We start from the raw sequence: 23,591 nt of genomic DNA on the forward strand, positions 1-23,591 counted from the left end.
AGGAGGCCATTTAGTCAGCAGCAGCAGAAGTCCTGTGCCTGGACGCTCCAACAGGGGCCAGACACAAGCAGAAGCAGAAGCAGCAGCAGCACCACCTTTTGTTTATTGGCTGCAGCAGCAGCAAGGCCCACAGGGCTGGCTAGCTGGCTAGCCAGCAAGCAGGTAGCAATGAAAGTAGGAATCTTTCTTTTTAACCCTGTAAGGGGGTGGTGCACTGTACCCGAAGATACTGCCATATCGGGTCAATGCATAGGGCGACGGAAGCAAGCTTCGAAATCGGCCCCCGTTCTCAAAAATCCATTTAATATATGGTCCCCAGATAGGGGACGTATCAGATATTAAACTGATAAGAACAGATACTACACTTGATCTTAGCCAAAAGGCCGAGAAGCGATAACCGTGAAAGGGGCGGGCCCAACAAGGTCCCCTTCATGGGCACTATCACTGCTTGCTGTCAGGGAGGCTGCCAGACAATTTTCCATGCACACTCTGGGCTGGGGGGCAGTCAACCACCAGTACACACAGCAGAACCTAAACCCATACCATTATTGCTAAGCAGCAAGACAGGGGCCCATTGCACTCCCACGGGGCCTTTTTAAATGCAATCCATAACCCGGATTTGCCAGGAACCCTTCTTACTCCTCCTACTTGCATGTGACACTGGGCTTAGGATCTGCATAGGAAACACACACACAAGCACACACCTACCTTTGTTGCCTGCAGATGCCTCCTTGGCTGTCCCCAAACGGTATCAAACCAACACCCACGGGAAGCTGTAAGCATAGAGGACATGCCTGCACCCCATTGGACTTACCTGTGTGGGTTAAATCCGGGTTATTTGACAACCTATGGCGGTGATGGTTCTGCTCAGGCAGAGCAGTGCTGATGCTCCTCATAAAGCTGTCGCTGCTGTGAAGGTTCTAGGTGACATCACAAATCCCTTTGGTTACATACACAACAAAGCTGGGTTGTTGTTGTTTACACTCTGCAAGGCCTGTGGAAGTGAGTGACATCATAGCACTGTAGTTCTGAGGGTTCAAGATGGATGCAACAATCTCCTGTTGCTTCTATGAAGGCCGTAATAGACGACATCACCAAACAGCTCCATAGTCACATACACAGCAAAGGAGAGATGTTGTTTACACCTAGTGATGTCAGTGGTATTGAGTGACATCACAGCACAGTGCTAAGGCTCCTGGGCCTGGACACAGCAGCGGCTGCAATATCTCAACGGAGAATACGTTTATATCTATGTGTGTGTGTGCGCATATATATATATATATACATATATATATATATATATATATATATATATATATATATATATATATATATATATTTCTCCGCCGAAATCACTTTTAAACCCATTTCCACCTTTTTTTCCCTTCTCTTCCTCTTACTTTTTTTTCACGTTTTTTTACGTTTTTCTCCTTTTCGCCTCTTTTCTGGGCGTATTATTCTTCTTTTTCTTCTTTTTTTTCGTCTAATGCATACCCCATCAGTGCAGCAATGCTTATTCAATACCGCCAGCAGATGGAGACACTGGGGGATAATTTTCTAAGGATTTATACTGATTTTTCCTGTCTGAATTTGTCGCACAGAAAGTTGCAGGCCAAATATGTGTGACATTTCTGCGACTTTAGCTTCTAGAGCATTTTTACAACATTATACATAGGTGCTGAATACATAAAAAGCGACTGTTCAGCGACAGACAAGTCGCATCGGCTGAAAGTAGGCCAGAATGTCAGTCCATGTTGGAGCAGGTTTAGATACAGTCTAAAGCATAGATCTCAAAGTCTGTGCACAGAATTTAGCAAGGGCCTCGCACCTTCTGATGCATCAGGTAGGTGCACAATAGCATAGCCTAACCCTCTGTACTTTGGTCTATATTGATGCGGGACATAGACAGCCAGCTGATGACCAATCCATTAGTGCAATGGATGGCTGGAAGCATTTGTCTTTGCCTTTGCAATACCACAGAAGCAATGCATGGTCAATGTACAGCAATGACACACCTGTGTGAACAGCCAGGAGACCCCCCCCCCCCCCATGTTATGTTACATAGTTACATAGTTAGTACGGTCGAAAAAAGACATATGTCCATCACGTTCAACCAGGGAATTAAGGGGTAGGGGTGTGGCGCGATATTGGGGAAGGGATGAGATTTTATATTTCTTCATAAGCATTAATCTTATTTTGTCAATTAGGAACATTCAGCACCCACCCGCTATCAAGGCAGCTGCCTATCATGTCATGCCCTACCTGCACAGGTGTGCTGGCTACTCAAATGATCCAATTAAGGAGGCCATTTAGTCAGCAGCAGCAGAAGTCCTGTGCCTGGACGCTCCAACAGGGGCCAGACACAAGCAGAAGCAGAAGCAGCAGAAGCAGCAGCAGCACCACCTTTTGTTTATTGGCTGCAGCAGCAGCAAGGCCCACAGGGCTGGCTAGCTGGCTAGCCAGCAAGCAGGTAGCAATGAAAGTAGGAATCTTTCTTTTTAACCCTGTAAGGGGGTGGTGCACTGTACCCGAAGATACTGCCATATCGGGTCAATGCATAGGGCGACGGAAGCAAGCTTCGAAATCGGCCCCCGTTCTCAAAAATCCATTTAATATATGGTCCCCAGATAGGGGACGTATCAGATATTAAACTGATAAGAACAGATACTACACTTGATCTTAGCCAAAAGGCCGAGAAGCGATAACCGTGAAAGGGGCGGGCCCAACAAGGTCCCCTTCATGGGCACTATCACTGCTTGCTGTCAGGGAGGCTGCCAGACAATTTTCCATGCACACTCTGGGCTGGGGGGCAGTCAACCACCAGTACACACAGCAGAACCTAAACCCATACCATTATTGCTAAGCAGCAAGACAGGGGCCCATTGCACTCCCACGGGGCCTTTTTAAATGCAATCCATAACCCGGATTTGCCAGGAACCCTTCTTACTCCTCCTACTTGCATGTGACACTGGGCTTAGGATCTGCATAGGAAACACACACACAAGCACACACCTACCTTTGTTGCCTGCAGATGCCTCCTTGGCTGTCCCCAAACGGTATCAAACCAACACCCACGGGAAGCTGTAAGCATAGAGGACATGCCTGCACCCCATTGGACTTACCTGTGTGGGTTAAATCCGGGTTATTTGACAACCTATGGCGGTGATGGTTCTGCTCAGGCAGAGCAGTGCTGATGCTCCTCATAAAGCTGTCGCTGCTGTGAAGGTTCTAGGTGACATCACAAATCCCTTTGGTTACATACACAACAAAGCTGGGTTGTTGTTGTTTACACTCTGCAAGGCCTGTGGAAGTGAGTGACATCATAGCACTGTAGTTCTGAGGGTTCAAGATGGATGCAACAATCTCCTGTTGCTTCTATGAAGGCCGTAATAGACGACATCACCAAACAGCTCCATAGTCACATACACAGCAAAGGAGAGATGTTGTTTACACCTAGTGATGTCAGTGGTATTGAGTGACATCACAGCACAGTGCTAAGGCTCCTGGGCCTGGACACAGCAGCGGCTGCAATATCTCAACGGAGAATACGTTTATATCTATGTGTGTGTGTGCGCATATATATATATATATATATATATATATATATATATATATATATATTCTCCGCCGAAATCACTTTTAAACCCATTTCCACCTTTTTTTCCCTTCTCTTCCTCTTACTTTTTTTTCACGTTTTTTTACGTTTTTCTCCTTTTCGCCTCTTTTCTGGGCGTATTATTCTTCTTTTTCTTCTTTTTTTTCGTCTAATGCATACCCCATCAGTGCAGCAATGCTTATTCAATACCGCCAGCAGATGGAGACACTGGGGGATAATTTTCTAAGGATTTATACTGATTTTTCCTGTCTGAATTTGTCGCACAGAAAGTTGCAGGCCAAATATGTGTGACATTTCTGCGACTTTAGCTTCTAGAGCATTTTTACAACATTATACATAGGTGCTGAATACATAAAAAGCGACTGTTCAGCGACAGACAAGTCGCATCGGCTGAAAGTAGGCCAGAATGTCAGTCCATGTTGGAGCAGGTTTAGATACAGTCTAAAGCATAGATCTCAAAGTCTGTGCACAGAATTTAGCAAGGGCCTCGCACCTTCTGATGCATCAGGTAGGTGCACAATAGCATAGCCTAACCCTCTGTACTTTGGTCTATATTGATGCGGGACATAGACAGCCAGCTGATGACCAATCCATTAGTGCAATGGATGGCTGGAAGCATTTGTCTTTGCCTTTGCAATACCACAGAAGCAATGCATGGTCAATGTACAGCAATGACACACCTGTGTGAACAGCCAGGAGACCCCCCCCCCCCCCATGTTATGTTACATAGTTACATAGTTAGTACGGTCGAAAAAAGACATATGTCCATCACGTTCAACCAGGGAATTAAGGGGTAGGGGTGTGGCGCGATATTGGGGAAGGGATGAGATTTTATATTTCTTCATAAGCATTAATCTTATTTTGTCAATTAGGAACATTCAGCACCCACCCGCTATCAAGGCAGCTGCCTATCATGTCATGCCCTACCTGCACAGGTGTGCTGGCTACTCAAATGATCCAATTAAGGAGGCCATTTAGTCAGCAGCAGCAGAAGTCCTGTGCCTGGACGCTCCAACAGGGGCCAGACACAAGCAGAAGCAGAAGCAGCAGAAGCAGCAGCAGCACCACCTTTTGTTTATTGGCTGCAGCAGCAGCAAGGCCCACAGGGCTGGCTAGCTGGCTAGCCAGCAAGCAGGTAGCAATGAAAGTAGGAATCTTTCTTTTTAACCCTGTAAGGGGGTGGTGCACTGTACCCGAAGATACTGCCATATCGGGTCAATGCATAGGGCGACGGAAGCAAGCTTCGAAATCGGCCCCCGTTCTCAAAAATCCATTTAATATATGGTCCCCAGATAGGGGACGTATCAGATATTAAACTGATAAGAACAGATACTACACTTGATCTTAGCCAAAAGGCCGAGAAGCGATAACCGTGAAAGGGGCGGGCCCAACAAGGTCCCCTTCATGGGCACTATCACTGCTTGCTGTCAGGGAGGCTGCCAGACAATTTTCCATGCACACTCTGGGCTGGGGGGCAGTCAACCACCAGTACACACAGCAGAACCTAAACCCATACCATTATTGCTAAGCAGCAAGACAGGGGCCCATTGCACTCCCACGGGGCCTTTTTAAATGCAATCCATAACCCGGATTTGCCAGGAACCCTTCTTACTCCTCCTACTTGCATGTGACACTGGGCTTAGGATCTGCATAGGAAACACACACACAAGCACACACCTACCTTTGTTGCCTGCAGATGCCTCCTTGGCTGTCCCCAAACGGTATCAAACCAACACCCACGGGAAGCTGTAAGCATAGAGGACATGCCTGCACCCCATTGGACTTACCTGTGTGGGTTAAATCCGGGTTATTTGACAACCTATGGCGGTGATGGTTCTGCTCAGGCAGAGCAGTGCTGATGCTCCTCATAAAGCTGTCGCTGCTGTGAAGGTTCTAGGTGACATCACAAATCCCTTTGGTTACATACACAACAAAGCTGGGTTGTTGTTGTTTACACTCTGCAAGGCCTGTGGAAGTGAGTGACATCATAGCACTGTAGTTCTGAGGGTTCAAGATGGATGCAACAATCTCCTGTTGCTTCTATGAAGGCCGTAATAGACGACATCACCAAACAGCTCCATAGTCACATACACAGCAAAGGAGAGATGTTGTTTACACCTAGTGATGTCAGTGGTATTGAGTGACATCACAGCACAGTGCTAAGGCTCCTGGGCCTGGACACAGCAGCGGCTGCAATATCTCAACGGAGAATACGTTTATATCTATGTGTGTGTGTGCGCATATATATATATATATATATATATATATATATATATATATATATATTTCTCCGCCGAAATCACTTTTAAACCCATTTCCACCTTTTTTTCCCTTCTCTTCCTCTTACTTTTTTTTCACGTTTTTTTACGTTTTTCTCCTTTTCGCCTCTTTTCTGGGCGTATTATTCTTCTTTTTCTTCTTTTTTTTCGTCTAATGCATACCCCATCAGTGCAGCAATGCTTATTCAATACCGCCAGCAGATGGAGACACTGGGGGATAATTTTCTAAGGATTTATACTGATTTTTCCTGTCTGAATTTGTCGCACAGAAAGTTGCAGGCCAAATATGTGTGACATTTCTGCGACTTTAGCTTCTAGAGCATTTTTACAACATTATACATAGGTGCTGAATACATAAAAAGCGACTGTTCAGCGACAGACAAGTCGCATCGGCTGAAAGTAGGCCAGAATGTCAGTCCATGTTGGAGCAGGTTTAGATACAGTCTAAAGCATAGATCTCAAAGTCTGTGCACAGAATTTAGCAAGGGCCTCGCACCTTCTGATGCATCAGGTAGGTGCACAATAGCATAGCCTAACCCTCTGTACTTTGGTCTATATTGATGCGGGACATAGACAGCCAGCTGATGACCAATCCATTAGTGCAATGGATGGCTGGAAGCATTTGTCTTTGCCTTTGCAATACCACAGAAGCAATGCATGGTCAATGTACAGCAATGACACACCTGTGTGAACAGCCAGGAGACCCCCCCCCCCCCCATGTTATGTTACATAGTTACATAGTTAGTACGGTCGAAAAAAGACATATGTCCATCACGTTCAACCAGGGAATTAAGGGGTAGGGGTGTGGCGCGATATTGGGGAAGGGATGAGATTTTATATTTCTTCATAAGCATTAATCTTATTTTGTCAATTAGGAACATTCAGCACCCACCCGCTATCAAGGCAGCTGCCTATCATGTCATGCCCTACCTGCACAGGTGTGCTGGCTACTCAAATGATCCAATTAAGGAGGCCATTTAGTCAGCAGCAGCAGAAGTCCTGTGCCTGGACGCTCCAACAGGGGCCAGACACAAGCAGAAGCAGAAGCAGCAGAAGCAGCAGCAGCACCACCTTTTGTTTATTGGCTGCAGCAGCAGCAAGGCCCACAGGGCTGGCTAGCTGGCTAGCCAGCAAGCAGGTAGCAATGAAAGTAGGAATCTTTCTTTTTAACCCTGTAAGGGGGTGGTGCACTGTACCCGAAGATACTGCCATATCGGGTCAATGCATAGGGCGACGGAAGCAAGCTTCGAAATCGGCCCCCGTTCTCAAAAATCCATTTAATATATGGTCCCCAGATAGGGGACGTATCAGATATTAAACTGATAAGAACAGATACTACACTTGATCTTAGCCAAAAGGCCGAGAAGCGATAACCGTGAAAGGGGCGGGCCCAACAAGGTCCCCTTCATGGGCACTATCACTGCTTGCTGTCAGGGAGGCTGCCAGACAATTTTCCATGCACACTCTGGGCTGGGGGGCAGTCAACCACCAGTACACACAGCAGAACCTAAACCCATACCATTATTGCTAAGCAGCAAGACAGGGGCCCATTGCACTCCCACGGGGCCTTTTTAAATGCAATCCATAACCCGGATTTGCCAGGAACCCTTCTTACTCCTCCTACTTGCATGTGACACTGGGCTTAGGATCTGCATAGGAAACACACACACAAGCACACACCTACCTTTGTTGCCTGCAGATGCCTCCTTGGCTGTCCCCAAACGGTATCAAACCAACACCCACGGGAAGCTGTAAGCATAGAGGACATGCCTGCACCCCATTGGACTTACCTGTGTGGGTTAAATCCGGGTTATTTGACAACCTATGGCGGTGATGGTTCTGCTCAGGCAGAGCAGTGCTGATGCTCCTCATAAAGCTGTCGCTGCTGTGAAGGTTCTAGGTGACATCACAAATCCCTTTGGTTACATACACAACAAAGCTGGGTTGTTGTTGTTTACACTCTGCAAGGCCTGTGGAAGTGAGTGACATCATAGCACTGTAGTTCTGAGGGTTCAAGATGGATGCAACAATCTCCTGTTGCTTCTATGAAGGCCGTAATAGACGACATCACCAAACAGCTCCATAGTCACATACACAGCAAAGGAGAGATGTTGTTTACACCTAGTGATGTCAGTGGTATTGAGTGACATCACAGCACAGTGCTAAGGCTCCTGGGCCTGGACACAGCAGCGGCTGCAATATCTCAACGGAGAATACGTTTATATCTATGTGTGTGTGTGCGCATATATATATATATATATATATATATATATATATATATATATATATTTCTCCGCCGAAATCACTTTTAAACCCATTTCCACCTTTTTTTCCCTTCTCTTCCTCTTACTTTTTTTTCACGTTTTTTTACGTTTTTCTCCTTTTCGCCTCTTTTCTGGGCGTATTATTCTTCTTTTTCTTCTTTTTTTTCGTCTAATGCATACCCCATCAGTGCAGCAATGCTTATTCAATACCGCCAGCAGATGGAGACACTGGGGGATAATTTTCTAAGGATTTATACTGATTTTTCCTGTCTGAATTTGTCGCACAGAAAGTTGCAGGCCAAATATGTGTGACATTTCTGCGACTTTAGCTTCTAGAGCATTTTTACAACATTATACATAGGTGCTGAATACATAAAAAGCGACTGTTCAGCGACAGACAAGTCGCATCGGCTGAAAGTAGGCCAGAATGTCAGTCCATGTTGGAGCAGGTTTAGATACAGTCTAAAGCATAGATCTCAAAGTCTGTGCACAGAATTTAGCAAGGGCCTCGCACCTTCTGATGCATCAGGTAGGTGCACAATAGCATAGCCTAACCCTCTGTACTTTGGTCTATATTGATGCGGGACATAGACAGCCAGCTGATGACCAATCCATTAGTGCAATGGATGGCTGGAAGCATTTGTCTTTGCCTTTGCAATACCACAGAAGCAATGCATGGTCAATGTACAGCAATGACACACCTGTGTGAACAGCCAGGAGACCCCCCCCCCCCATGTTATGTTACATAGTTACATAGTTAGTACGGTCGAAAAAAGACATATGTCCATCACGTTCAACCAGGGAATTAAGGGGTAGGGGTGTGGCGCGATATTGGGGAAGGGATGAGATTTTATATTTCTTCATAAGCATTAATCTTATTTTGTCAATTAGGAACATTCAGCACCCACCCGCTATCAAGGCAGCTGCCTATCATGTCATGCCCTACCTGCACAGGTGTGCTGGCTACTCAAATGATCCAATTAAGGAGGCCATTTAGTCAGCAGCAGCAGAAGTCCTGTGCCTGGACGCTCCAACAGGGGCCAGACACAAGCAGAAGCAGAAGCAGCAGAAGCAGCAGCAGCACCACCTTTTGTTTATTGGCTGCAGCAGCAGCAAGGCCCACAGGGCTGGCTAGCTGGCTAGCCAGCAAGCAGGTAGCAATGAAAGTAGGAATCTTTCTTTTTAACCCTGTAAGGGGGTGGTGCACTGTACCCGAAGATACTGCCATATCGGGTCAATGCATAGGGCGACGGAAGCAAGCTTCGAAATCGGCCCCCGTTCTCAAAAATCCATTTAATATATGGTCCCCAGATAGGGGACGTATCAGATATTAAACTGATAAGAACAGATACTACACTTGATCTTAGCCAAAAGGCCGAGAAGCGATAACCGTGAAAGGGGCGGGCCCAACAAGGTCCCCTTCATGGGCACTATCACTGCTTGCTGTCAGGGAGGCTGCCAGACAATTTTCCATGCACACTCTGGGCTGGGGGGCAGTCAACCACCAGTACACACAGCAGAACCTAAACCCATACCATTATTGCTAAGCAGCAAGACAGGGGCCCATTGCACTCCCACGGGGCCTTTTTAAATGCAATCCATAACCCGGATTTGCCAGGAACCCTTCTTACTCCTCCTACTTGCATGTGACACTGGGCTTAGGATCTGCATAGGAAACACACACACAAGCACACACCTACCTTTGTTGCCTGCAGATGCCTCCTTGGCTGTCCCCAAACGGTATCAAACCAACACCCACGGGAAGCTGTAAGCATAGAGGACATGCCTGCACCCCATTGGACTTACCTGTGTGGGTTAAATCCGGGTTATTTGACAACCTATGGCGGTGATGGTTCTGCTCAGGCAGAGCAGTGCTGATGCTCCTCATAAAGCTGTCGCTGCTGTGAAGGTTCTAGGTGACATCACAAATCCCTTTGGTTACATACACAACAAAGCTGGGTTGTTGTTGTTTACACTCTGCAAGGCCTGTGGAAGTGAGTGACATCATAGCACTGTAGTTCTGAGGGTTCAAGATGGATGCAACAATCTCCTGTTGCTTCTATGAAGGCCGTAATAGACAACATCACCAAACAGCTCCATAGTCACATACACAGCAAAGGAGAGATGTTGTTTACACCTAGTGATGTCAGTGGTATTGAGTGACATCACAGCACAGTGCTAAGGCTCCTGGGCCTGGACACAGCAGCGGCTGCAATATCTCAACGGAGAATACGTTTATATCTATGTGTGTGTGTGCGCATATATATATATATATATATATATATATATATATATATATATATATATATATATATATATATATTCTCCGCCGAAATCACTTTTAAACCCATTTCCACCTTTTTTTCCCTTCTCTTCCTCTTACTTTTTTTTCACGTTTTTTTACGTTTTTCTCCTTTTCGCCTCTTTTCTGGGCGTATTATTCTTCTTTTTCTTCTTTTTATTCGTCTAATGCATACCCCATCAGTGCAGCAATGCTTATTCAATACCGCCAGCAGATGGAGACACTGGGGGATAATTTTCTAAGGATTTATACTGATTTTTCCTGTCTGAATTTGTCGCACAGAAAGTTGCAGGCCAAATATGTGCGACATTTCTGCGACTTTAGCTTCTAGAGCATTTTTACAACATTATACATAGGTGCTGAATACATAAAAAGCGACTGTTCAGCGACAGACAAGTCGCATCGGCTGAAAGTAGGCCAGAATGTCAGTCCATGTTGGAGCAGGTTTAGATACAGTCTAAAGCATAGATCTCAAAGTCTGTGCACAGAATTTAGCAAGGGCCTCGCACCTTCTGATGCATCAGGTAGGTGCACAATAGCATAGCCTAACCCTCTGTACTTTGGTCTATATTGATGCGGGACATAGACAGCCAGCTGATGACCAATCCATTAGTGCAATGGATGGCTGGAAGCATTTGTCTTTGCCTTTGCAATACCACAGAAGCAATGCATGGTCAATGTACAGCAATGACACACCTGTGTGAACAGCCAGGAGACCCCCCCCCCCCCATGTTATGTTACATAGTTACATAGTTAGTACGGTCGAAAAAAGACATATGTCCATCACGTTCAACCAGGGAATTAAGGGGTAGGGGTGTGGCGCGATATTGGGGAAGGGATGAGATTTTATATTTCTTCATAAGCATTAATCTTATTTTGTCAATTAGGAACATTCAGCACCCACCCGCTATCAAGGCAGCTGCCTATCATGTCATGCCCTACCTGCACAGGTGTGCTGGCTACTCAAATGATCCAATTAAGGAGGCCATTTAGTCAGCAGCAGCAGAAGTCCTGTGCCTGGACGCTCCAACAGGGGCCAGACACAAGCAGAAGCAGAAGAAGCAGCAGCAGCACCACCTTTTGTTTATTGGCTGCAGCAGCAGCAAGGCCCACAGGGCTGGCTAGCTGGCTAGCCAGCAAGCAGGTAGCAATGAAAGTAGGAATCTTTCTTTTTAACCCTGTAAGGGGGTGGTGCACTGTACCCGAAGATACTGCCATATCGGGTCAATGCATAGGGCGACGGAAGCAAGCTTCGAAATCGGCCCCCGTTCTCAAAAATCCATTTAATATATGGTCCCCAGATAGGGGACGTATCAGATATTAAACTGATAAGAACAGATACTACACTTGATCTTAGCCAAAAGGCCGAGAAGCGATAACCGTGAAAGGGGCGGGCCCAACAAGGTCCCCTTCATGGGCACTATCACTGCTTGCTGTCAGGGAGGCTGCCAGACAATTTTCCATGCACACTCTGGGCTGGGGGGCAGTCAACCACCAGTACACACAGCAGAACCTAAACCCATACCATTATTGCTAAGCAGCAAGACAGGGGCCCATTGCACTCCCACGGGGCCTTTTTAAATGCAATCCATAACCCGGATTTGCCAGGAACCCTTCTTACTCCTCCTACTTGCATGTGACACTGGGCTTAGGATCTGCATAGGAAACACACACACAAGCACACACCTACCTTTGTTGCCTGCAGATGCCTCCTTGGCTGTCCCCAAACGGTATCAAACCAACACCCACGGGAAGCTGTAAGCATAGAGGACATGCCTGCACCCCATTGGACTTACCTGTGTGGGTTAAATCCGGGTTATTTGACAACCTATGGCGGTGATGGTTCTGCTCAGGCAGAGCAGTGCTGATGCTCCTCATAAAGCTGTCGCTGCTGTGAAGGTTCTAGGTGACATCACAAATCCCTTTGGTTACATACACAACAAAGCTGGGTTGTTGTTGTTTACACTCTGCAAGGCCTGTGGAAGTGAGTGACATCATAGCACTGTAGTTCTGAGGGTTCAAGATGGATGCAACAATCTCCTGTTGCTTCTATGAAGGCCGTAATAGACAACATCACCAAACAGCTCCATAGTCACATACACAGCAAAGGAGAGATGTTGTTTACACCTAGTGATGTCAGTGGTATTGAGTGACATCACAGCACAGTGCTAAGGCTCCTGGGCCTGGACACAGCAGCGGCTGCAATATCTCAACGGAGAATACGTTTATATCTATGTGTGTGTGTGCGCATATATATATATATATATATATATATTTCTCCGCCGAAATCACTTTTAAACCCATTTCCACCTTTTTTTCCCTTCTCTTCCTCTTACTTTTTTTTCACGTTTTTTTACGTTTTTCTCCTTTTCGCCTCTTTTCTGGGCGTATTATTCTTCTTTTTCTTCTTTTTTTTCGTCTAATGCATACCCCATCAGTGCAGCAATGCTTATTCAATACCGCCAGCAGATGGAGACACTGGGGGATAATTTTCTAAGGATTTATACTGATTTTTCCTGTCTGAATTTGTCGCACAGAAAGTTGCAGGCCAAATATGTGTGACATTTCTGCGACTTTAGCTTCTAGAGCATTTTTACAACATTATACATAGGTGCTGAATACATAAAAAGCGACTGTTCAGCGACAGACAAGTCGCATCGGCTGAAAGTAGGCCAGAATGTCAGTCCATGTTGGAGCAGGTTTAGATACAGTCTAAAGCATAGATCTCAAAGTCTGTGCACAGAATTTAGCAAGGGCCTCGCACCTTCTGATGCATCAGGTAGGTGCACAATAGCATAGCCTAACCCTCTGTACTTTGGTCTATATTGATGCGGGACATAGACAGCCAGCTGATGACCAATCCATTAGTGCAATGGATGGCTGGAAGCATTTGTCTTTGCCTTTGCAATACCACAGAAGCAATGCATGGTCAATGTACAGCAATGACACACCTGTGTGAACAGCCAGGAGACCCCCCCCCCCCCATGTTATGTTACATAGTTACATAGTTAGTACGGTCGAAAAAAGACATATGTCCATCACGTTCAACCAGGGAATTAAGGGGTAGGGGTGTGGCGCGATATTGGGGAAGGGATGAGATTTTATATTTCTTCATAAGCATTAATCTTATTTTGTCAATTAGGAACATTCAGCACCCACCCGCTATCAAGGCAGCTGCCTATCATGTCATGCCCTACCTGCACAGGTGTGCTGGCTACTCAAATGATCCAATTAAGGAGGCCATTTAGTCAGCAGCAGCAGAAGTCCTGTGCCTGGACGCTCCAACAGGGGCCAGACACAAGCAGAAGCAGAAGCAGCAGAAGCAGCAGCAGCACCACCTTTTGTTTATTGGCTGCAGCAGCAGCAAGGCCCACAGGGCTGGCTAGCTGGCTAGCCAGCAAGCAGGTAGCAATGAAAGTAGGAATCTTTCTTTTTAACCCTGTAAGGGGGTGGTGCACTGTACCCGAAGATACTGCCATATCGGGTCAATGCATAGGGCGACGGAAGCAAGCTTCGAAATCGGCCCCCGTTCTCAAAAATCCATTTAATATATGGTCCCCAGATAGGGGACGTATCAGATATTAAACTGATAAGAACAGATACTACACTTGATCTTAGCCAAAAGGCCGAGAAGCGATAACCGTGAAAGGGGCGGGCCCAACAAGGTCCCCTTCATGGGCACTATCACTGCTTGCTGTCAGGGAGGCTGCCAGACAATTTTCCATGCACACTCTGGGCTGGGGGGCAGTCAACCACCAGTACACACAGCAGAACCTAAACCCATACCATTATTGCTAAGCAGCAAGACAGGGGCCCATTGCACTCCCACGGGGCCTTTTTAAATGCAATCCATAACCCGGATTTGCCAGGAACCCTTCTTACTCCTCCTACTTGCATGTGACACTGGGCTTAGGATCTGCATAGGAAACACACACACAAGCACACACCTACCTTTGTTGCCTGCAGATGCCTCCTTGGCTGTCCCCAAACGGTATCAAACCAACACCCACGGGAAGCTGTAAGCATAGAGGACATGCCTGCACCCCATTGGACTTACCTGTGTGGGTTAAATCCGGGTTATTTGACAACCTATGGCGGTGATGGTTCTGCTCAGGCAGAGCAGTGCTGATGCTCCTCATAAAGCTGTCGCTGCTGTGAAGGTTCTAGGTGACATCACAAATCCCTTTGGTTACATACACAACAAAGCTGGGTTGTTGTTGTTTACACTCTGCAAGGCCTGTGGAAGTGAGTGACATCATAGCACTGTAGTTCTGAGGGTTCAAGATGGATGCAACAATCTCCTGTTGCTTCTATGAAGGCCGTAATAGACGACATCACCAAACAGCTCCATAGTCACATACACAGCAAAGGAGAGATGTTGTTTACACCTAGTGATGTCAGTGGTATTGAGTGACATCACAGCACAGTGCTAAGGCTCCTGGGCCTGGACACAGCAGCGGCTGCAATATCTCAACGGAGAATACGTTTATATCTATGTGTGTGTGTGCGCATATATATATATATATATATATATATTTCTCCGCCGAAATCACTTTTAAACCCATTTCCACCTTTTTTTCCCTTCTCTTCCTCTTACTTTTTTTTCACGTTTTTTTACGTTTTTCTCCTTTTCGCCTCTTTTCTGGGCGTATTATTCTTCTTTTTCTTCTTTTTTTTCGTCTAATGCATACCCCATCAGTGCAGCAATGCTTATTCAATACCGCCAGCAGATGGAGACACTGGGGGATAATTTTCTAAGGATTTATACTGATTTTTCCTGTCTGAATTTGTCGCACAGAAAGTTGCAGGCCAAATATGTGTGACATTTCTGCGACTTTAGCTTCTAGAGCATTTTTACAACATTATACATAGGTGCTGAATACATAAAAAGCGACTGTTCAGCGACAGACAAGTCGCATCGGCTGAAAGTAGGCCAGAATGTCAGTCCATGTTGGAGCAGGTTTAGATACAGTCTAAAGCATAGATCTCAAAGTCTGTGCACAGAATTTAGCAAGGGCCTCGCACCTTCTGATGCATCAGGTAGGTGCACAATAGCATAGCCTAACCCTCTGTACTTTGGTCTATATTGATGCGGGACATAGACAGCCAGCTGATGACCAATCCATTAGTGCAATGGATGGCTGGAAGCATTTGTCTTTGCCTTTGCAATACCACAGAAGCAATGCATGGTCAATGTACAGCAATGACACACCTGTGTGAACAGCCAGGAGACCCCCCCCCCCCCCATGTTATGTTACATAGTTACATAGTTAGTACGGTCGAAAAAAGACATATGTCCATCACGTTCAACCAGGGAATTAAGGGGTAGGGGTGTGGCGCGATATTGGGGAAGGGATGAGATTTTATATTTCTTCATAAGCATTAATCTTATTTTGTCAATTAGGAACATTCAGCACCCACCCGCTATCAAGGCAGCTGCCTATCATGTCATGCCCTACCTGCACAGGTGTGCTGGCTACTCAAATGATCCAATTAAGGAGGCCATTTAGTCAGCAGCAGCAGAAGTCCTGTGCCTGGACGCTCCAACAGGGGCCAGACACAAGCAGAAGCAGAAGCAGCAGAAGCAGCAGCAGCACCACCTTTTGTTTATTGGCTGCAGCAGCAGCAAGGCCCACAGGGCTGGCTAGCTGGCTAGCCAGCAAGCAGGTAGCAATGAAAGTAGGAATCTTTCTTTTTAACCCTGTAAGGGGGTGGTGCACTGTACCCGAAGATACTGCCATATCGGGTCAATGCATAGGGCGACGGAAGCAAGCTTCGAAATCGGCCCCCGTTCTCAAAAATCCATTTAATATATGGTCCCCAGATAGGGGACGTATCAGATATTAAACTGATAAGAACAGATACTACACTTGATCTTAGCCAAAAGGCCGAGAAGCGATAACCGTGAAAGGGGCGGGCCCAACAAGGTCCCCTTCATGGGCACTATCACTGCTTGCTGTCAGGGAGGCTGCCAGACAATTTTCCATGCACACTCTGGGCTGGGGGGCAGTCAACCACCAGTACACACAGCAGAACCTAAACCCATACCATTATTGCTAAGCAGCAAGACAGGGGCCCATTGCACTCCCACGGGGCCTTTTTAAATGCAATCCATAACCCGGATTTGCCAGGAACCCTTCTTACTCCTCCTACTTGCATGTGACACTGGGCTTAGGATCTGCATAGGAAACACACACACAAGCACACACCTACCTTTGTTGCCTGCAGATGCCTCCTTGGCTGTCCCCAAACGGTATCAAACCAACACCCACGGGAAGCTGTAAGCATAGAGGACATGCCTGCACCCCATTGGACTTACCTGTGTGGGTTAAATCCGGGTTATTTGACAACCTATGGCGGTGATGGTTCTGCTCAGGCAGAGCAGTGCTGATGCTCCTCATAAAGCTGTCGCTGCTGTGAAGGTTCTAGGTGACATCACAAATCCCTTTGGTTACATACACAACAAAGCTGGGTTGTTGTTGTTTACACTCTGCAAGGCCTGTGGAAGTGAGTGACATCATAGCACTGTAGTTCTGAGGGTTCAAGATGGATGCAACAATCTCCTGTTGCTTCTATGAAGGCCGTAATAGACGACATCACCAAACAGCTCCATAGTCACATACACAGCAAAGGAGAGATGTTGTTTACACCTAGTGATGTCAGTGGTATTGAGTGACATCACAGCACAGTGCTAAGGCTCCTGGGCCTGGACACAGCAGCGGCTGCAATATCTCAACGGAGAATACGTTTATATCTATGTGTGTGTGTGCGCATATATATATATATATATATATATATATATATATATATATATATATTTCTCCGCCGAAATCACTTTTAAACCCATTTCCACCTTTTTTTCCCTTCTCTTCCTCTTACTTTTTTTTTCACGTTTTTTTACGTTTTTCTCCTTTTCGCCTCTTTTCTGGGCGTATTATTCTTCTTTTTCTTCTTTTTTTTCGTCTAATGCATACCCCATCAGTGCAGCAATGCTTATTCAATACCGCCAGCAGATGGAGACACTGGGGGATAATTTTCTAAGGATTTATACTGATTTTTCCTGTCTGAATTTGTCGCACAGAAAGTTGCAGGCCAAATATGTGTGACATTTCTGCGACTTTAGCTTCTAGAGCATTTTTACAACATTATACATAGGTGCTGAATACATAAAAAGCGACTGTTCAGCGACAGACAAGTCGCATCGGCTGAAAGTAGGCCAGAATGTCAGTCCATGTTGGAGCAGGTTTAGATACAGTCTAAAGCATAGATCTCAAAGTCTGTGCACAGAATTTAGCAAGGGCCTCGCACCTTCTGATGCATCAGGTAGGTGCACAATAGCATAGCCTAACCCTCTGTACTTTGGTCTATATTGATGCGGGACATAGACAGCCAGCTGATGACCAATCCATTAGTGCAATGGATGGCTGGAAGCATTTGTCTTTGCCTTTGCAATACCACAGAAGCAATGCATGGTCAATGTACAGCAATGACACACCTGTGTGAACAGCCAGGAGACCCCCCCCCCCCCATGTTATGTTACATAGTTACATAGTTAGTACGGTCGAAAAAAGACATATGTCCATCACGTTCAACCAGGGAATTAAGGGGTAGGGGTGTGGCGCGATATTGGGGAAGGGATGAGATTTTATATTTCTTCATAAGCATTAATCTTATTTTGTCAATTAGGAACATTCAGCACCCACCCGCTATCAAGGCAGCTGCCTATCATGTCATGCCCTACCTGCACAGGTGTGCTGGCTACTCAAATGATCCAATTAAGGAGGCCATTTAGTCAGCAGCAGCAGAAGTCCTGTGCCTGGACGCTCCAACAGGGGCCAGACACAAGCAGAAGCAGAAGCAGCAGAAGCAGCAGCAGCACCACCTTTTGTTTATTGGCTGCAGCAGCAGCAAGGCCCACAGGGCTGGCTAGCTGGCTAGCCAGCAAGCAGGTAGCAATGAAAGTAGGAATCTTTCTTTTTAACCCTGTAAGGGGGTGGTGCACTGTACCCGAAGATACTGCCATATCGGGTCAATGCATAGGGCGACGGAAGCAAGCTTCGAAATCGGCCCCCGTTCTCAAAAATCCATTTAATATATGGTCCCCAGATAGGGGACGTATCAGATATTAAACTGATAAGAACAGATACTACACTTGATCTTAGCCAAAAGGCCGAGAAGCGATAACCGTGAAAGGGGCGGGCCCAACAAGGTCCCCTTCATGGGCACTATCACTGCTTGCTGTCAGGGAGGCTGCCAGACAATTTTCCATGCACACTCTGGGCTGGGGGGCAGTCAACCACCAGTACACACAGCAGAACCTAAACCCATACCATTATTGCTAAGCAGCAAGACAGGGGCCCATTGCACTCCCACGGGGCCTTTTTAAATGCAATCCATAACCCGGATTTGCCAGGAACCCTTCTTACTCCTCCTACTTGCATGTGACACTGGGCTTAGGATCTGCATAGGAAACACACACACAAGCACACACCTACCTTTGTTGCCTGCAGATGCCTCCTTGGCTGTCCCCAAACGGTATCAAACCAACACCCACGGGAAGCTGTAAGCATAGAGGACATGCCTGCACCCCATTGGACTTACCTGTGTGGGTTAAATCCGGGTTATTTGACAACCTATGGCGGTGATGGTTCTGCTCAGGCAGAGCAGTGCTGATGCTCCTCATAAAGCTGTCGCTGCTGTGAAGGTTCTAGGTGACATCACAAATCCCTTTGGTTACATACACAACAAAGCTGGGTTGTTGTTGTTTACACTCTGCAAGGCCTGTGGAAGTGAGTGACATCATAGCACTGTAGTTCTGAGGGTTCAAGATGGATGCAACAATCTCCTGTTGCTTCTATGAAGGCCGTAATAGACGACATCACCAAACAGCTCCATAGTCACATACACAGCAAAGGAGAGATGTTGTTTACACCTAGTGATGTCAGTGGTATTGAGTGACATCACAGCACAGTGCTAAGGCTCCTGGGCCTGGACACAGCAGCGGCTGCAATATCTCAACGGAGAATACGTTTATATCTATGTGTGTGTGTGCGCATATATATATATATATATATATATATATATATATATATATTTCTCCGCCGAAATCACTTTTAAACCCATTTCCACCTTTTTTTCCCTTCTCTTCCTCTTACTTTTTTTTCACGTTTTTTTACGTTTTTCTCCTTTTCGCCTCTTTTCTGGGCGTATTATTCTTCTTTTTCTTCTTTTTTTTCGTCTAATGCATACCCCATCAGTGCAGCAATGCTTATTCAATACCGCCAGCAGATGGAGACACTGGGGGATAATTTTCTAAGGATTTATACTGATTTTTCCTGTCTGAATTTGTCGCACAGAAAGTTGCAGGCCAAATATGTGTGACATTTCTGCGACTTTAGCTTCTAGAGCATTTTTACAACATTATACATAGGTGCTGAATACATAAAAAGCGACTGTTCAGCGACAGACAAGTCGCATCGGCTGAAAGTAGGCCAGAATATCAGTCCATGTTGGAGCAGGTTTAGATACAGTCTAAAGCATAGATCTCAAAGTCTGTGCACAGAATTTAGCAAGGGCCTCGCACCTTCTGATGCATCAGGTAGGTGCACAATAGCATAGCCTAACCCTCTGTACTTTGGTCTATATTGATGCGGGACATAGACAGCCAGCTGATGACCAATCCATTAGTGCAATGGATGGCTGGAAGCATTTGTCTTTGCCTTTGCAATACCACAGAAGCAATGCATGGTCAATGTACAGCAATGACACACCTGTGTGAACAGCCAGGAGACCCCCCCCCCCCCATGTTATGTTACATAGTTACATAGTTAGTACGGTCGAAAAAAGACATATGTCCATCACGTTCAACCAGGGAATTAAGGGGTAGGGGTGTGGCGCGATATTGGGGAAGGGATGAGATTTTATATTTCTTCATAAGCATTAATCTTATTTTGTCAATTAGGAACATTCAGCACCCACCCGCTATCAAGGCAGCTGCCTATCATGTCATGCCCTACCTGCACAGGTGTGCTGGCTACTCAAATGATCCAATTAAGGAGGCCATTTAGTCAGCAGCAGCAGAAGTCCTGTGCCTGGACGCTCCAACAGGGGCCAGACACAAGCAGAAGCAGAAGCAGCAGAAGCAGCAGAAGCAGCAGCAGCACCACCTTTTGTTTATTGGCTGCAGCAGCAGCAAGGCCCACAGGGCTGGCTAGCTGGCTAGCCAGCAAGCAGGTAGCAATGAAAGTAGGAATCTTTCTTTTTAACCCTGTAAGGGGGTGGTGCACTGTACCCGAAGATACTGCCATATCGGGTCAATGCATAGGGCGACGGAAGCAAGCTTCGAAATCGGCCCCCGTTCTCAAAAATCCATTTAATATATGGTCCCCAGATAGGGGACGTATCAGATATTAAACTGATAAGAACAGATTTTTTTTTTTTTTTTTTTTTTTTTTTTTTTTTTTTTTTTTTTTTTTTTTTTTTTATTTAAAGCCGAGGAACGTGCTTTCGATTCACCCAAAGTGCAAGAAAAAGTGCAAACGTGTTACACTAAAAAAACGTGCACAAAGGATGCGGTCTATCGCAAGCCCTTCTCCGATAGGAGAGAGGCCCCCCAACAAACCTTACCCTTCGCCTCCGGACCAAAAGGTACCTGCGAGGTTCCAGGTTCGATGTCCCTTTTCGCCGAAGCTACTAGGGGACCACAAATGCTCCCGGCATCCCCCTTGGCGTTAGCCAAGGTATCTGCCCGCAGAGCCGATTACGGTAGGTACCCTGCCAAAGCAGGAGTACCCGGGGTGTTTGCAGGGAGGTGCGGAACCTAATGGCCACACACACCTCCCCTAGACCGCCAGGAGGGACACCCAGAAGGGCTACCGCATCCTGACCAATCCTGTGAACACACAACACGCAAAAAGTGACACAGTGAGACAAAAAAGAAATAAATAAGTGAATGTGTGCAGATATACTGCCCGGACATCCGGCCGGATCTATAAAAATTTCTCTGATCCTAGCCAGAAGGCCGGGAATCAAGAGGTGAGTGCCACAAGGTGAAGAGATTATGGTGCCCGTGCTTCAACTCAGTGAGTCTATTCTCCCAGTGAGTTTCGGCACCTCGGGGTCACCACTCCCCGAGGCACAAAAGTACCTCGGCTCTAGACCCTCTCAGCCTCATGGCGAGACCCGGAGGGAACAGGTCACATCGGGGCAGCCGTCGAGCTGATTCCTCAGAACCAGCCCCGGAAAGCCCTGGTACACCTGCATCCTCCATGCAGCACCCATCCCCACCAGCATGAAAACTGATAAGAACAGATACTACACTTGATCTTAGCCAAAAGGCCGAGAAGCGATAACCGTGAAAGGGGCGGGCCCAACAAGGTCCCCTTCATGGGCACTATCACTGCTTGCTGTCAGGGAGGCTGCCAGACAATTTTCCATGCACACTCTGGGCTGGGGGGCAGTCAACCACCAGTACACACAGCAGAACCTAAACCCATACCATTATTGCTAAGCAGCAAGACAGGGGCCCATTGCACTCCCACGGGGCCTTTTTAAATGCAATCCATAACCCGGATTTGCCAGGAACCCTTCTTACTCCTCCTACTTGCATGTGACACTGGGCTTAGGATCTGCATAGGAAACACACACACAAGCACACACCTACCTTTGTTGCCTGCAGATGCCTCCTTGGCTGTCCCCAAACGGTATCAAACCAACACCCACGGGAAGCTGTAAGCATAGAGGACATGCCTGCACCCCATTGGACTTACCTGTGTGGGTTAAATCCGGGTTATTTGACAACCTATGGCGGTGATGGTTCTGCTCAGGCAGAGCAGTGCTGATGCTCCTCATAAAGCTGTCGCTGCTGTGAAGGTTCTAGGTGACATCACAAATCCCTTTGGTTACATACACAACAAAGCTGGGTTGTTGTTGTTTACACTCTGCAAGGCCTGTGGAAGTGAGTGACATCATAGCACTGTAGTTCTGAGGGTTCAAGATGGATGCAACAATCTCCTGTTGCTTCTATGAAGGCCGTAATAGACGACATCACCAAACAGCTCCATAGTCACATACACAGCAAAGGAGAGATGTTGTTTACACCTAGTGATGTCAGTGGTATTGAGTGACATCACAGCACAGTGCTAAGGCTCCTGGGCCTGGACACAGCAGCGGCTGCAATATCTCAACGGAGAATACGTTTATATCTATGTGTGTGTGCGCATATATATATATATATATATATATATATATATATATATATATATATTTCTCCGCCGAAATCACTTTTAAACCCATTTCCACCTTTTTTTCCCTTCTCTTCCTCTTACTTTTTTTTCACGTTTTTTTACGTTTTTCTCCTTTTCGCCTCTTTTCTGGGCGTATTATTCTTCTTTTTCTTCTTTTTTTTCGTCTAATGCATACCCCATCAGTGCAGCAATGCTTATTCAATACCGCCAGCAGATGGAGACACTGGGGGATAATTTTCTAAGGATTTATACTGATTTTTCCTGTCTGAATTTGTCGCACAGAAAGTTGCAGGCCAAATATGTGTGACATTTCTGCGACTTTAGCTTCTAGAGCATTTTTACAACATTATACATAGGTGCTGAATACATAAAAAGCGACTGTTCAGCGACAGACAAGTCGCATCGGCTGAAAGTAGGCCAGAATGTCAGTCCATGTTGGAGCAGGTTTAGATACAGTCTAAAGCATAGATCTCAAAGTCTGTGCACAGAATTTAGCAAGGGCCTCGCACCTTCTGATGCATCAGGTAGGTGCACAATAGCATAGCCTAACCCTCTGTACTTTGGTCTATATTGATGCGGGACATAGACAGCCAGCTGATGACCAATCCATTAGTGCAATGGATGGCTGGAAGCATTTGTCTTTGCCTTTGCAATACCACAGAAGCAATGCATGGTCAATGTACAGCAATGACACACCTGTGTGAACAGCCAGGAGACCCCCCCCCCCCATGTTATGTTACATAGTTACATAGTTAGTACGGTCGAAAAAAGACATATGTCCATCACGTTCAACCAGGGAATTAAGGGGTAGGGGTGTGGCGCGATATTGGGGAAGGGATGAGATTTTATATTTCTTCATAAGCATTAATCTTATTTTGTCAATTA

General features: G+C 46.3%; 9 non-coding genes and 2 pseudogenes across 9 annotated transcripts; all 11 read right to left on the reverse strand.

Moving 5' to 3' along the window:
• Window positions 1–204: 204 nt before the first annotated feature.
• On the reverse strand, window positions 205–395 carry LOC130317306 (U2 spliceosomal RNA). Its single transcript, XR_008864454.1, has one exon. It is a non-coding gene; the product is annotated as a U2 spliceosomal RNA (small nuclear RNA).
• Window positions 396–2,512: 2,117 nt separating this feature from the next.
• LOC130317318 (U2 spliceosomal RNA) lies at window positions 2,513–2,703 on the reverse strand. Its single transcript, XR_008864462.1, has one exon. It is a non-coding gene; the product is annotated as a U2 spliceosomal RNA (small nuclear RNA).
• Window positions 2,704–4,793: 2,090 nt separating this feature from the next.
• LOC130317319 (U2 spliceosomal RNA) lies at window positions 4,794–4,984 on the reverse strand. Its single transcript, XR_008864463.1, has one exon. It is a non-coding gene; the product is annotated as a U2 spliceosomal RNA (small nuclear RNA).
• A 2,091-nt stretch (window positions 4,985–7,075) lies between these two features.
• On the reverse strand, window positions 7,076–7,266 carry LOC130317321 (U2 spliceosomal RNA). The gene has a single exon (XR_008864464.1). It is a non-coding gene; the product is annotated as a U2 spliceosomal RNA (small nuclear RNA).
• Window positions 7,267–9,355: 2,089 nt separating this feature from the next.
• LOC130317295 (U2 spliceosomal RNA) lies at window positions 9,356–9,546 on the reverse strand. The gene has a single exon (XR_008864444.1). It is a non-coding gene; the product is annotated as a U2 spliceosomal RNA (small nuclear RNA).
• A 2,101-nt stretch (window positions 9,547–11,647) lies between these two features.
• On the reverse strand, window positions 11,648–11,838 carry LOC130317296 (U2 spliceosomal RNA). The gene has a single exon (XR_008864445.1). It is a non-coding gene; the product is annotated as a U2 spliceosomal RNA (small nuclear RNA).
• A 2,070-nt stretch (window positions 11,839–13,908) lies between these two features.
• LOC130317297 (U2 spliceosomal RNA) lies at window positions 13,909–14,099 on the reverse strand. The gene has a single exon (XR_008864446.1). It is a non-coding gene; the product is annotated as a U2 spliceosomal RNA (small nuclear RNA).
• Window positions 14,100–16,170: 2,071 nt separating this feature from the next.
• On the reverse strand, window positions 16,171–16,361 carry LOC130317299 (U2 spliceosomal RNA). The gene has a single exon (XR_008864447.1). It is a non-coding gene; the product is annotated as a U2 spliceosomal RNA (small nuclear RNA).
• A 2,091-nt stretch (window positions 16,362–18,452) lies between these two features.
• Window positions 18,453–18,643, reverse strand: LOC130317300 (U2 spliceosomal RNA). Its single transcript, XR_008864448.1, has one exon. It is a non-coding gene; the product is annotated as a U2 spliceosomal RNA (small nuclear RNA).
• A 2,093-nt stretch (window positions 18,644–20,736) lies between these two features.
• On the reverse strand, window positions 20,737–20,907 carry LOC130317316 (U2 spliceosomal RNA; annotated as a pseudogene).
• A 743-nt stretch (window positions 20,908–21,650) lies between these two features.
• On the reverse strand, window positions 21,651–21,810 carry LOC130317317 (U2 spliceosomal RNA; annotated as a pseudogene).
• Between the last annotated feature and the right edge of the window lie 1,781 nt (window positions 21,811–23,591).

Source organism: Hyla sarda, unplaced genomic scaffold, assembly GCF_029499605.1.
Source record: "Hyla sarda isolate aHylSar1 unplaced genomic scaffold, aHylSar1.hap1 scaffold_1985, whole genome shotgun sequence".
Lineage (NCBI taxonomy): Eukaryota > Metazoa > Chordata > Amphibia > Anura > Hylidae > Hyla > Hyla sarda.